This window comes from Apodemus sylvaticus, chromosome 14 (genome assembly GCF_947179515.1).
Source record: "Apodemus sylvaticus chromosome 14, mApoSyl1.1, whole genome shotgun sequence".
NCBI lineage: Eukaryota > Metazoa > Chordata > Mammalia > Rodentia > Muridae > Apodemus > Apodemus sylvaticus.
In genome coordinates, this window is record NC_067485.1 from 8,431,597 (window position 1) to 8,443,843 (window position 12,247).

A 12,247-nucleotide genomic window follows, 5' to 3' on the forward strand; every position below is an offset into this window, starting at 1 on the left:
TTTCATGCATTTCTCACCAAAACATCTCCAAGGAAGCAACTCCTGGCAAGGAGACTATCAGGACATAGGGTCAGTGTGACGGGTCTCTTAGGGCAAAGCCATCCCTTTTCCCCTCCCCTCCCCCTCCTCATTTTCAGAGCCCTTTCTTTTTATCCTTTTTTTAAAAAATTAGATATATTCTTTATTTACATTTCAAATGTTGTCCCCTTTCCTGGTCCCCTCCCCAATTCCATAAGCCATCTCCCCTCCCCCTGCTCCCCAATCAACTCTTTCCCGCTTCCCTGTCCTGGTATTCCTCTACACTGGGGCATCGAGCCTTTCCAGGACCAAGGGCCTCTCCTTCCTTTGGTGTCTAACAATGCCATCCTCGGCTGTCTATGTGTCTGGAGCCATGGCAACTCCATGTGTACTCTTTGGTTTAGTCCCTGGGAGCTCTGGGAGTACTGGGTGGCTCAAATTGTTGTTCCTCCTATGGCGCTGCAAATCCCTTCAGCTCCTTGAGTCCTTTCTCTGGCTCCTCCATTGGGGATCCTGTGCTCAGTTCAATGGCTGGCTGAGAGCGTCCCCCTCTGTATTTGTCATTCACTAGCAGAGCCTCCCAGGTGACAGCTATATCCAGCTCCAGTCAGCAAGCACTTGCAGGCATCGATAATGGTGTCTGAGTTTTGTAACTGTGTATGGGATGGATCCCTGGGTGGGGTTGTCTCTGGATGATCTTTCCCTCAGACTCCGTTCCACACTTTGTCTCTGTATCTACTTCTGTGAATATTTTGTTGCCACTTCTAAGAAGGACTAGAATATCTATACTTTATTTTTCCTTTTTCTTGGACATCATTTGATATGGGAAATGTGTCTTGGGTATTCCAAGCTTCTGGGTTAAAACCCACTTATCACTGATTGCATACTATGTGTGTTCTTTTGTGACCGGGTTACCTCACTCAGGATGATATTTTCAAGTTCCACCCATTTGCCTAAGAATTTCATGAATTCATTGTTTTTAATAGCTGAGTAGTATTCCATTGTGTAAATATACCACATTTTCTGTATCCATTCCTTCACATTTTCTGTATCCATTCCTCCGTTGAGGGACATCTGGGTTCTTTCCAGCTTCTGGTTATTATAAATAGAGCTGCTATGAACATAGTAGAGCATGTGTCCTTATTACATGCTGGAGAATCCTCTGAGTATATGCCCAGGAGTGGTATAACAGGGTCCTCCGGTATTATTATGCCCAGTTTTCTAAGGAACCGCCAAACTGATTTCCAGAGTGGTTATACCAGCTTGCAATCCCACCAGCAGCGGAGGAGTGTTCCTCTTTCTCCACATTCTTGCCAGCACCTGCTGTCTCCTGAGTTTTTGATCTTAGCCATTCTGACTGGTGTGAGGTGAAATCTCAGGGTTGTTTTGATTTGCATTTCTCTGATGATTAAAGCTGTTGAACATTTCTTTAGGTGCTTCTCAGCCATTCAATATTCCTCAGGTGAAAATTCTTTGTTTAGCTCTATATCCCATTTTTAATAGGGTTATTTGGTTCTCTGGAGTCTAACTTCTTGAGTTCTTTGTATATACTGGATATTAGCCCTTTGTCAGATGTAGGGTTGTTAAAGATCTTTTCCCAATTTGTTGGTTGCTGTTTTGTCCTACTGACAGTGTCCTTTGCCTTACAGAAACTTTGTAATTTTACGAGGTCCCAATTGTCAATTCTTGATCTTAGAGCATAAGCCACTGGTGTTCTTTTCAGGAAAATTTCCGCTGTACCCATGTGCTCAAGGCTCTTCCCCTGTTTCTTTTCTATTAGTTTCATTGTGTCTGGTTTTATATGGAGGTCCTTAATCCACTTGGACTTGAGCATTGTACAAAGAGATAAGAATGGATTGATTTGCATTCTTCTGCATGCTAGCCACCAGTTGAGCCAGCACCATTTGTTGAAAAAGCTATCTTTTTTCCACTGGATGGTTTTAGCTCCTTTGTCAAAGATCAAGTGACCATAGGTATGTGGGTTCATTTCTGGGTCTTCCGTTCTATTCCATTGATCTACCTGCCTTTCACTGTACCAATACCATGCAGGTTTGTTTGTTTGTTTTAATACTATTGCCCTGTGGTACTGTTTGAGGTCCGGGATAGTGATTTCCCTAGAAGTTCTTTTACTGTTGAGAATAGTTTTAGCTATCCTGGCTTTTTTGTTATTCCACATGAATTTGAGAATTGCTCTTTCTAACTCTGTGAAAAATTGAGTTGGAATTTTGATGGGGATTGCATTGAATCTATAGATTGCTCTTGGCACGATGGCCATTTTTACTATATTAATCCTGCCCAATCCTTAAGCATGGGAGATCTTTCCATCTTCTGAGGTCTTCTTCCATTTCTTTCTTCAGAGACTTTAAGTTCTTATCAAACAGATCTTTCACTTGTTTGGTTAGAGTGACACCCAGATACTTTATATTGTTTGTGGCTATTGTGAAGGGTGTTGTTTTCCTAATTTCTTTCTCAGCCTGTTTATCCTTTGAGTAGAGGAAGGTTACTGATTTGTTTGAGTTAATTTTATATCTGGCCACTTTGCTGAAGTTGTTTATCAGCTGTAGGAGTTCTCTGATGAGTTTTTTTTTTGGGGGGGGGGGTGGATTAAGTATACTATCATATCATCTGCAAATAGTGATAATTTGACTTCTTCCTTTCCAAATTGTATCCCTTTGACCTCCTTATGTTGTTTAATTGCTCTAGCTAGAACTTCAAGTACTATATTGAATAGATATAGAGCCAGAGGCAGCCTTGTCTAGTCCCTGATTTTAGTGGGACTCTCCATTTAGTTTGATGTTGGCTACAGGTTTGCTGTATATTGATTTAACTATGTTTAGGTATGGGCCTTGAATTCCTGATCTTTCCAAGACTTTTAACATGAAAGGATGCTGAATTTTGACAAATGCTTTTTCATCATCTAATGAAATAACCATGTGCTTTTTTTCTTTGGATTTGTTTATGTAGTGGATTACATTGATGGATTTCTGTATATTGAACCATCCCTGCATCCTTGGGATGAAGCCTACTTGATCATAGTGAATGATTGTTTTAATGTGTTCTTGGATTCTGTGGGCAAGAATTTTATTGAGTATTTTTGCATCGATGTTCATAAGGGAAATTGGTCTGAAGTTCTCTTTCTTTGTTGGATCTTTGTGTGGTTTTGGTGTCAGTGTAATTGTGGTTTCAGATCCCTTTCAAGTGAACTTGTCCTTTCATTTTAGCATACCTCCGGCTAACAGGGTATAAAATAAAAATTTTAAAGTAAGGTGTTTGAGGAAAGATTGTTTCTGGTAGATACTTGCTTATGCACTTTACAAGGCCCCCTCCTTCCTCCTCAGAGCTCACCTTCCATGTTTGCAGTCACAGCAGCCAACTAAAGGCAGGAGGGCATGGCTGAGGAACTTGGCATCTGTAGTGCTAAGACTGGAAGGTCTCAGAGTCCATCAGAACTGGCCACCTGTTGGTTCCTTTGTCATGAGCAAAGCCACCCTCCCCTCCCCCGCCTGCTTAGCTGCCCTCGGGTACACACTGACACCTTGGGTCAAGTACATTTCTAACTGGCATGATTAGGAGAAACTAGAGACATGAAGCGCTGCCTTAAGGCTGCAACGCTGACCCTCCTTCTTTCACAGCCTCAATGTGTCAGCTTACAGAGCATGGACCAAGGATGTCACACAGGTTGCACATGGAGGACCGAGGCTCCATAGCTTCACTTATGGAGTGTGGGAAGGGAAAGCACCTGGGAGGATGACCTCCCAGGACTCAAAAGAGTCTCCTCACCTGTCCAAGAAACTGGGAGAGGCCGAGTACACCTGCATCTCTCCTACACAAAGGAGCATGCAGTACCTATGTGTACAGAATGGATGGCTGAATGGCGTCCTGAGAAAGAACCCCAGGAGACAGAATTTTACACTGCTCCTGCTAACATTCTTCCTTAGCTGGAATGTGGGTAGGACAGAGGCCCTGACTGTGCGTCTCCTGGCCAGCTCTTGTACCTCAGTATCTGTAGCTTCCTATGAAAGGCTGTGGGGAGCTCCTTCCATAAGGACAATGACCTGTGACCACAGATCTCTCTCACTGATCTTGCACTCTGTCAATTCTTAGGTAGAACACAATGGTTATGTCAGACAGAACAAGTAGCTGTGGAGGGAGGCTTGGCCTTTGGGAGACACTGTTTTCATAGATACAAGGACATATCAGAGTACATCTTCTGGTGGAGACCCTCCAATTGCTCTTTTTTCAGCTCAAAAGTTGAGTATACCAACAGGACCTTGTGGAATTTGCTAACATCCCAAATCCTATTGGGAGTGCAGCAAAGGAGTCTTTGTTCTCGGGCCATATCCACAAAGTTTACCCTGCCATCTTCCCTTACATTCTATTATATGTCTCCCCCATCCTTTCCTGCTTCAGGCCTTCTAGATGATAGAACTATTTGGGGTTTCCATTTTAATCCCAGGATGAATGTTTCTCTGTGATTTTTCACTCTCACTTTCCAAAGCATCTTCCCTGGGGTTCCCAGTGTACATCTCCAGTGCAGGGCTTGTCTCATTACTGTGGGATGTCCACACAGAGCCCACAAGCCTTTTTTCTAGACTTCTTTTGCATTCAATACACTGTACACTATTTGTTTCTTGAATGTGAGTTGAATGAATAATAACTATTGAGTGAATGAATGAAGAATGAATGAATGAGAGGACTCTTGCCCTTACACTCCTAAAACTCACAAGTGTAAGTAAAAGTTCTTAGGCAATCTTGGATACAAACTAAACCAACTTAGAAACTTGAAATAATTTATGCAAATCTCCTCTAATACAGAATTAGCCTGAACTCAATGTTCTGATTCCTCTCTGGCAGACGGTTCCTCTGAACTATGCTCTAAGTGCTGATGGGAGAGTGGTGTGAAGAGGATTTCAAAGAATAGACAATATATCAAAAGAGCCCAACTAGAAAGATCTATAATTGTTCATCTGAAAGTCAAGAGTCATTGTGTGAGTATTTCACAGTGGCGAAGAAAATAGGAAAATGACACATTGAAATGAGAGTCAAGAGCACAGAGGACATCTTGCTTTCAGGAAGATATTGAATTTTCCCTTGAAATGAACATTGGGTTTAGTTTCAAGTGTTCTAGACATGCATCTGCAGAGGAAGCCATCCCCTGACAGTGCTCCGTGGAAGCCATCTTAGTCCTCCTGTCCTTACTGCTAACCAGTGATCTGAGATGGAACATCTCACAGCCTGAGTTCCACTTCCCAAGGTCCGCAGCCCTGGTACCTGCGGCACACACATTCAAGCCAATCAAACACAAACCTGACAAATCATGGACAGAGCTGAGGTGACACACTCTGTCCAATGGTGCCTTCATCAAAGACACCTTGAACCAGTCTGTACAGATGCTCAGAGATGGGAAACTTGCAGTCGGCCCCTCATGTGAGAGGAGGGAAAGGCTGGGAGCTCACTCTGATGGTGTGAGATGCTCTGCTTTGTAACGCCTATTTGGATGAACCAATGAGGGATCATAGATTATGAGAGCAACTGCCCAGTGGGTGGAAAGCAAGAGAGGAGGAAGAGCTAGTGCTACCTCAGGCTGCCTCTCAGAGAGGGAATAGTATTGCTACACCGCACTAGAACTAAAATAATTTTTAGAGTGAGTTTGTCTACTTACCTACTTAATCTTCTATCTAGAAATGTTTGCATTATGTAAAAAAAAAATCCCTTAAACACTTTTGTTTTGAAGGCCAAGGTATGATAGCTATTTCTGTTTAAATTTTAAAACATTTAAAGACTTTTGTTATTTTATTTTTATTTTACATGTATGAGTATTTTCCCCTGCATGTATGGATGTGCACTGTAAGCAGCCTGGAGTCCACAGAGGCCAGAAGAAGGCAGCGAGTCTCCTGCTAGGATTGAGAGTTCCCATTGAGTGGGACTCACAGCAAGGTCTGCGGCAAGAGCAGCAACCGCTCTGGAGCTTAAGGACTAGCGGTCTCTCCAGCCCCTCCTGATTAGCTTTCATCCACTTGTCCGTTTCTTAAGCTATCTAGGCTTCCTCCATGCTGTGCCAGGTCTAGTTCACTGACCTTTGCACTCTATCATGGGCAGATAAGGGAAAGATATGCCAAGCTATGAGATGGTTATGGTTGGCTCTGAGTTGGCTGGCTACCTGCGGTGCTGGCTGGGATGCTCAGCGTGGCACAGTCTCCTTCTCTTGGGCAATAGACTGCTGTTGAGCATCTAGCGCTTAGGTCATTGTCACTAACACTGACATTTTGGATTCTGAACAGGGTCTTGCTGCGATAATTTTTCTCCGTCCAGCTCCTTAAATGCTGAACTCAGATCAACTTGCTTAGTCTTCACATTCCCCTCACTCTTACAAAGAGATGAACTAAAGGACAGCATTGTCATGGCTTCTACATAATGCTGGAGCACAGGGAGGAACACTCCTTAAAAGCTGGGCTCTCAGATGTCTGGGCCTCTCTAGTCACCAACAGATTATGTTAATTCTACACTCATGTTAGACCCAAGCATAGAAAACAACCAAAGTGCAAATTGAAGAAGAAGAAGAAGAAGAAGAAGAAGAAGAAGAAGAAGAAGAAGAAGAAGAAGAAGAAGAAGAAGAAGAAGAATTCAATGAATCCACAGTGGCAGAGTAATGAGCAGGCAGAATGATGTCCTAGCACAATGTGACACAAATCCACTTCCGATCATCCTGGAATGTCGGGTTTTGCCAGTGGAGAGAAGGAACAACAGCAACAACAAAAAAGACAAAATAGAAGGCTGGTGCAGGGAGCTGCTAATTAGAACAATCCAGAAAACAAAAATGCTAGAGTAATTTTGGGCCGGCCATGCCGGGCTGGTTTCAAAGCAAACTCGGTGTTCTGATTTCTCTTCACTGGGAGGGTGTAATTAACTCAGCTGCAATGGGCTCCAGGCTCAGTCTTCCTGGTGCTGCCAGATCCCCGTGACCAGGAACAGCTGCCACCAGCTATTCCCACCAGCACAGAGCTGGTGCTCACCCCACAAGGCTGTGCACTGACCACCCCACAAGGCTGTGCAGACACTTATCAGAGTTAGATCTTTCTTAAAGGTGAGTGATCTGTTACTTCCCAAACTAGTCGGTCATTCCTAGTTGCCATTTTCCATGTAAGATAACCTAGGTAGTTTCAATGAGAAATGCCCCCCATAGGCTCATGCGTTTGAACATCCCCTGTTGGGGGCGCTGTTTGGTGAGGCTATGGGGACTTTTAGAATGAAGAACGTTGATGGAAGAATTAAATCACCAGGGGCAGGCTGTGAGACTTTACAACCACCCCCACTTGCAGTTGGCTTCTTGTGCATGCAGCTGAGATATAAGCATTCAAGCTCCGGCTCCTGCAGCGCTGTTTGCTGCTTCCTGCCAGCAGGGACAGCTAGCTTCCGATCACCCGGAACGATCGGGACAGCATCTAGCTCTCTGGACATCTAGCTCTCTGGAACCCCGAGGCAAAATAAACTTTTCCTTCTGTAAGTTGATTTTGGTCATTGTACTTTATCACAGCCACAGAAAAGTAGCTATCCTGGTTACTGTGCCTGAAAAGGTTTCTGACATTGGTGGGGACCCCAAATGTGGTCTGGGCTTGTTGAAGCAGATGGGAAGATGATGAGGAAATGTTTATGGAAGATTCTGAAGAAAGAGAAACATCAACCACAAGAAAAGCTTGTAACCTAGAGATGGGGGCAGGGCACATAAGGAACTCTAAAGGGCACATGAGGAGCACTGAAGGGTACATGAGGAGCACTGAAGGGCACACGAGGGGCACTAAAGGGCACATGAGGAGCACTGGAGGGCACATGAGGGGCACTGAAGGGCACATGAGGAGCACTGAAGGGCACATGAGGAGCACTGAAGGGCACATGAGGGGCACTGAAGGGCACACAGGGGGCACTGAAGGGCACACAAGGGGCACAGAAGGGCACATGAGGAGCACTGAAGGGCACATGAGGAGCACTGAAGGGCACATGAGGGGCACTGAAAGGCACATGAGGGGCACTAAAGGGCACAAGAGGGGCACTGAAGGGCACATGAGGAGCACTGAAGGGCACATAAGGGGCACTGAAGGGCACATGAGGGGCACTGAAGGGCACATGAGGGGCACTAAAGGGCACATGAGGAGCACTGAAGGGCACACGAGGAACACTGAAGGGCACACAAGGAACACTAAAGGGCACATGAGGAGCACTGAAGGGCACACGAGGAACACTGAAGGGCACACAAGGGGCACTGAAGTTTACACAAGGGGCACTAAAGGGCACAGGGGGTGCAGGGGCTCAAGAGGTGCTATTGAGTTCTTCTGAGAAACCCAGCAGTAATTCCTGCCTATCCATTTGACAGATTCAACAGTGTGTTACAGCGCTACTATTTCAATAAGCAAAAATGTGCCCCAAGTTAGGCCTTTGATGATGTTTTCATGAAGCCAAAAGGTGAACCATTACTTTGAAATTTTAGAGAAGGCTAACTAGAACACCTGACTCACTCCCCAGGCTTCCTACTGACTGTCCTGGCTTCTATAATTTACCTCTCTCTCCTGGGCTTCTCATTTCCATCTAAGACAAAGGCTGCTGTAAAGCTGGGGCCTCTTCCTCATTGCAAGCAAGTGAAACAAAGTACAGACTTCCTTACTGCAGTTGGGTAATGGACGCAAGCAAGTGGGATGGAGTTGATAACCTTTTATAGATTTGTTGTTGTTGTTGTTATTGTTGTTGTTGTTGTTATGATTTTACCATTATTTAAAATATATGTGTATGTATGAGTTCATGCATACCAGGTACCTGTAGATGCCCTTGAAAGTAGAAGGCTTAGATCTCCTGCCATTGGAACTACAGGTGGTTGTGAACTGCCAAACCAAACCTGGGTTACTACTGGGAACTGCCAAACCAAACCTTACTACTACAAGAAGTGTAAGTGCTCTTAACCACGGAGCCATCTCTCCAGCCTCGAATCTTAGTTCTGAATCACAGTCATAAATGGGGAATGTCAAGAAGATTTCATGCATAAAAAACTGGGAATGACCAGTTCCTGTAATCCATAAGTACCTCAGTACTTTTTATATTTATTATCACTTCTAAGTATATGTACATGTGTGTGCGGCTGTGTTAGTGCATGTGTACCACACACATGTGGGTATTCCTGAAGGTAGAAGAAGGCTTAGATCCCCCCAGCGTTGGGTCCAATATCCCAAGTGGAGGGTTTTCTAAAAAATGACAGTAAAAGATGGTAGACTGCAAATACTACTGTTTAAACAACAAATAAATGTTGAAGATTAATTTATATATGTAATGGCAGCTACTATTCTAGTATTTTATTTTTCAAGTTTTTTATTAAAAGTGTACAAGGCTGTTGACTCTCCATCTACTTAGAATGCTGTACCATACACTGCTATATGATTCTTGAATGACCTCCTCCATCCCTATCTCTGTTCCCAGCAGTGCTCACCTTTGATGTCCCTCCCTCAAGCCCTTGGAAATCCAACCAACTTCCTGCCCTCAGATTTTCTCATTCTAGACACTCCTTGTAAGTGGAGTCACATGACACTGGCTTTCTGTGCCTGGCTTCTTTCTCTTAATATCATGTTTCTCTTTTTCTATTTTTTTTAGATTTATTTATGCATGTGAATGATTTTGTCTGCATGGTATGTGTACCGTGTGTGAGTGACGCCAGCAGGAGTCAGAAGAGGATATCAGATGCCCTAGAACTGAGTTATATTACGCTGTGAAACACTAGGTGGGTGCTGAGAACCAAACTCAGGTCCCCAGCAAGAGCAGCCAGTGCTTTTAACACTGAGCCATGTTGCGAGCTCCTTTATGTTGCTTTAGCATTTTCTCTGCATTGTGCTGTGGGACAGGCTTCATTCCTTTGGACTGCTGAATACCTTTCCACTGATTCACCATGTTGTTTTTTCTATTTAACAGCTGATCCATGCTTGCTGCCGGTGCCCTGGACTGCCCACTGCCTGACCCTACTTGCCCTTGGGGGTTGAAGATGAGGTGGCACAGAATCACTTATTTACTAATCCACAGGGGCACCCTTTATAACCTCCACCTGTTCCCCATTGGTCCTAAACAAGCACCTCTTCAGCAGTTCCTGATTGGCTGATATTGTCTGTGTCAGCAATCCTCAGTCTCTCAGGCAGTGTTTAATTAGGTCCTCCTGCAGAAGTTGCCTTTGCATCTGCAAGGCCTCCAGAATTTATGCAGAGGTGGCCACTGCCTTTTCTCCTACAGATATTTAAGTTGCCTGTACTCTTAGATATCATAACTCTTCTAGGAGGTTTTGTGTAAACAGAACTTCAATTCTTTTTGGTAGATTCATAGGGGTAGAATTGTTAGGTTATATTGTGACTTTATGTTGAAAGTCTTAAGAATTTGCTAAGCTGTTTCCCAAAGCACCTGCAGGGTTTTGCTTTCCCACCAGCAATGGATGAGAGCTTTAAGTTCCCTGCATCCTGGACAGCACAGTCCACTATCCATCAATCTTTATTACAGCATCCCGGTGGTACACGGTGACAGCCAATTGTCATTTTCCTTTGCAGTTCCCTAATGGCTGCAGTGCTCTGTCCCTGTGCTTCCTGGTCCTTTCATATCATCATTGGAACAATGCCTATTCAAATATTTTGCTTAGGTTTGAACTGAGTGTCTGATATTTTTATTATTAAGCTTTCAATGTCTGTTCTCTGAATTGTCTTTCTAGAGTTGATTCTGAGAACGCTGGGTTTCGCCTACTTCAGTCCTGGCACTGGGATGAAATACTACACCCTTACGATTTGTACAATAATTAAATCACAACATTTATTGAGCTCTTTCTTTGTTCTAAGTCATTTATTTTTTTAAAAGGTTGTTGTTTGGACCACATGTTTCTTCTTTACATACTCATGAAGATCAGCAAAACCTCACCTCAGAGAAGTAGCCACCTGTTTCTTCCAAAACTGGGAGACACTTATCCCCTCTTTTCTTTTCTTTTCTTTTCTTTTCTTTTCTTCTCTTCTCTTCTCTTCTCTTCTCTTCTCTTCTCTTCTCTTCTCTTCTCTATTTACTAATTGATTATCTTATTTACATTCCAAATGTTATTCTCCTTCCGGTCTCCTCTCTGCAAAGTCCCCCTCCTATTCCCCCTCCCCTTGCCTCTAAGAAGATGCTCCCCACCCACCCACCCACCCCCTCATTCCCATTTTTTACCAAGGAAAATAAAATTAATAAAGCAGATGTGTCTATAAAATACCATCTGTACTTCAAATGTCTGGGAAACGTTAGTCACTTACAGACTTGAGACAGGTGCTGCTTCCAAGTACTATTTTGAATCCTTGAGATTAGGATTTCTCACATCTCCCACAAACACCAAGAAAGGCCCCCAACTTGACCTCTAAAAACTCTTCACACCCCAGAAATAAGCAATGCTTATCAAGCAACAGAGAAAAAGCCACCACAAACCAGTCTGCTGAGGAGCATGGAGCGAGGCATAAATTCATTTTCTTAAACCAAATGTGGCAAAGTTACCAAGTCGAGCAAAGTTACAAAATGTAGCAAAATTACCAAGTCTAGCAAAGTTACCAAGTAGCAAAGTTACCCCCCAAGTATAGCAAAGTTACAAAATGTAGCAAAGTTACCAAGTATAACAGTTACCAAGTCTAGCAAAGTTGTCAAGTCTAGAAAAGTTACCCTAACTTTTTTTTTGCCACTCTAAAGTTGGCAGCAGGAGAGGACGAGGACAGGAACTGAGAAGGTTCATCTTCCAATTAAATAATTTCGAGTTGTGCAAAGGCCAAGGGTGGCATTGCCTCTACCAGCCCTACACTGTTCTGAAAGGTGGCAGATGATACGACCAACGAATATTTTATGACCATGCTAAACTACTCCTCTGCTACAGCTTCTGGGTTTCCAGAAATGTCCCCGTTCTTTGCATCCAAGTACCAAGAACTCTCCATTTAAAATCTAGCATACTCAGAGTGTGCTAACCACAAGTAGCCAGTGTATTTGAAGCACTGTCAGTAACTCTGCACTTTGTGATCAGATTCTTTCAGAACAGGCTGCCAGAACCTCTCCCACTGTAGACATGAGTGTAAATATTCTGCTACTATCACCCAGTGTATTTCTATGAAGGAGCTGCTGCCACGGCCATCTGGACTACAAACAAGTTTATACATGTCCAACCCTCAAGGTGTCTAGTTAGCATCTCCCAGCATCAAACAGAAGTTCTTGG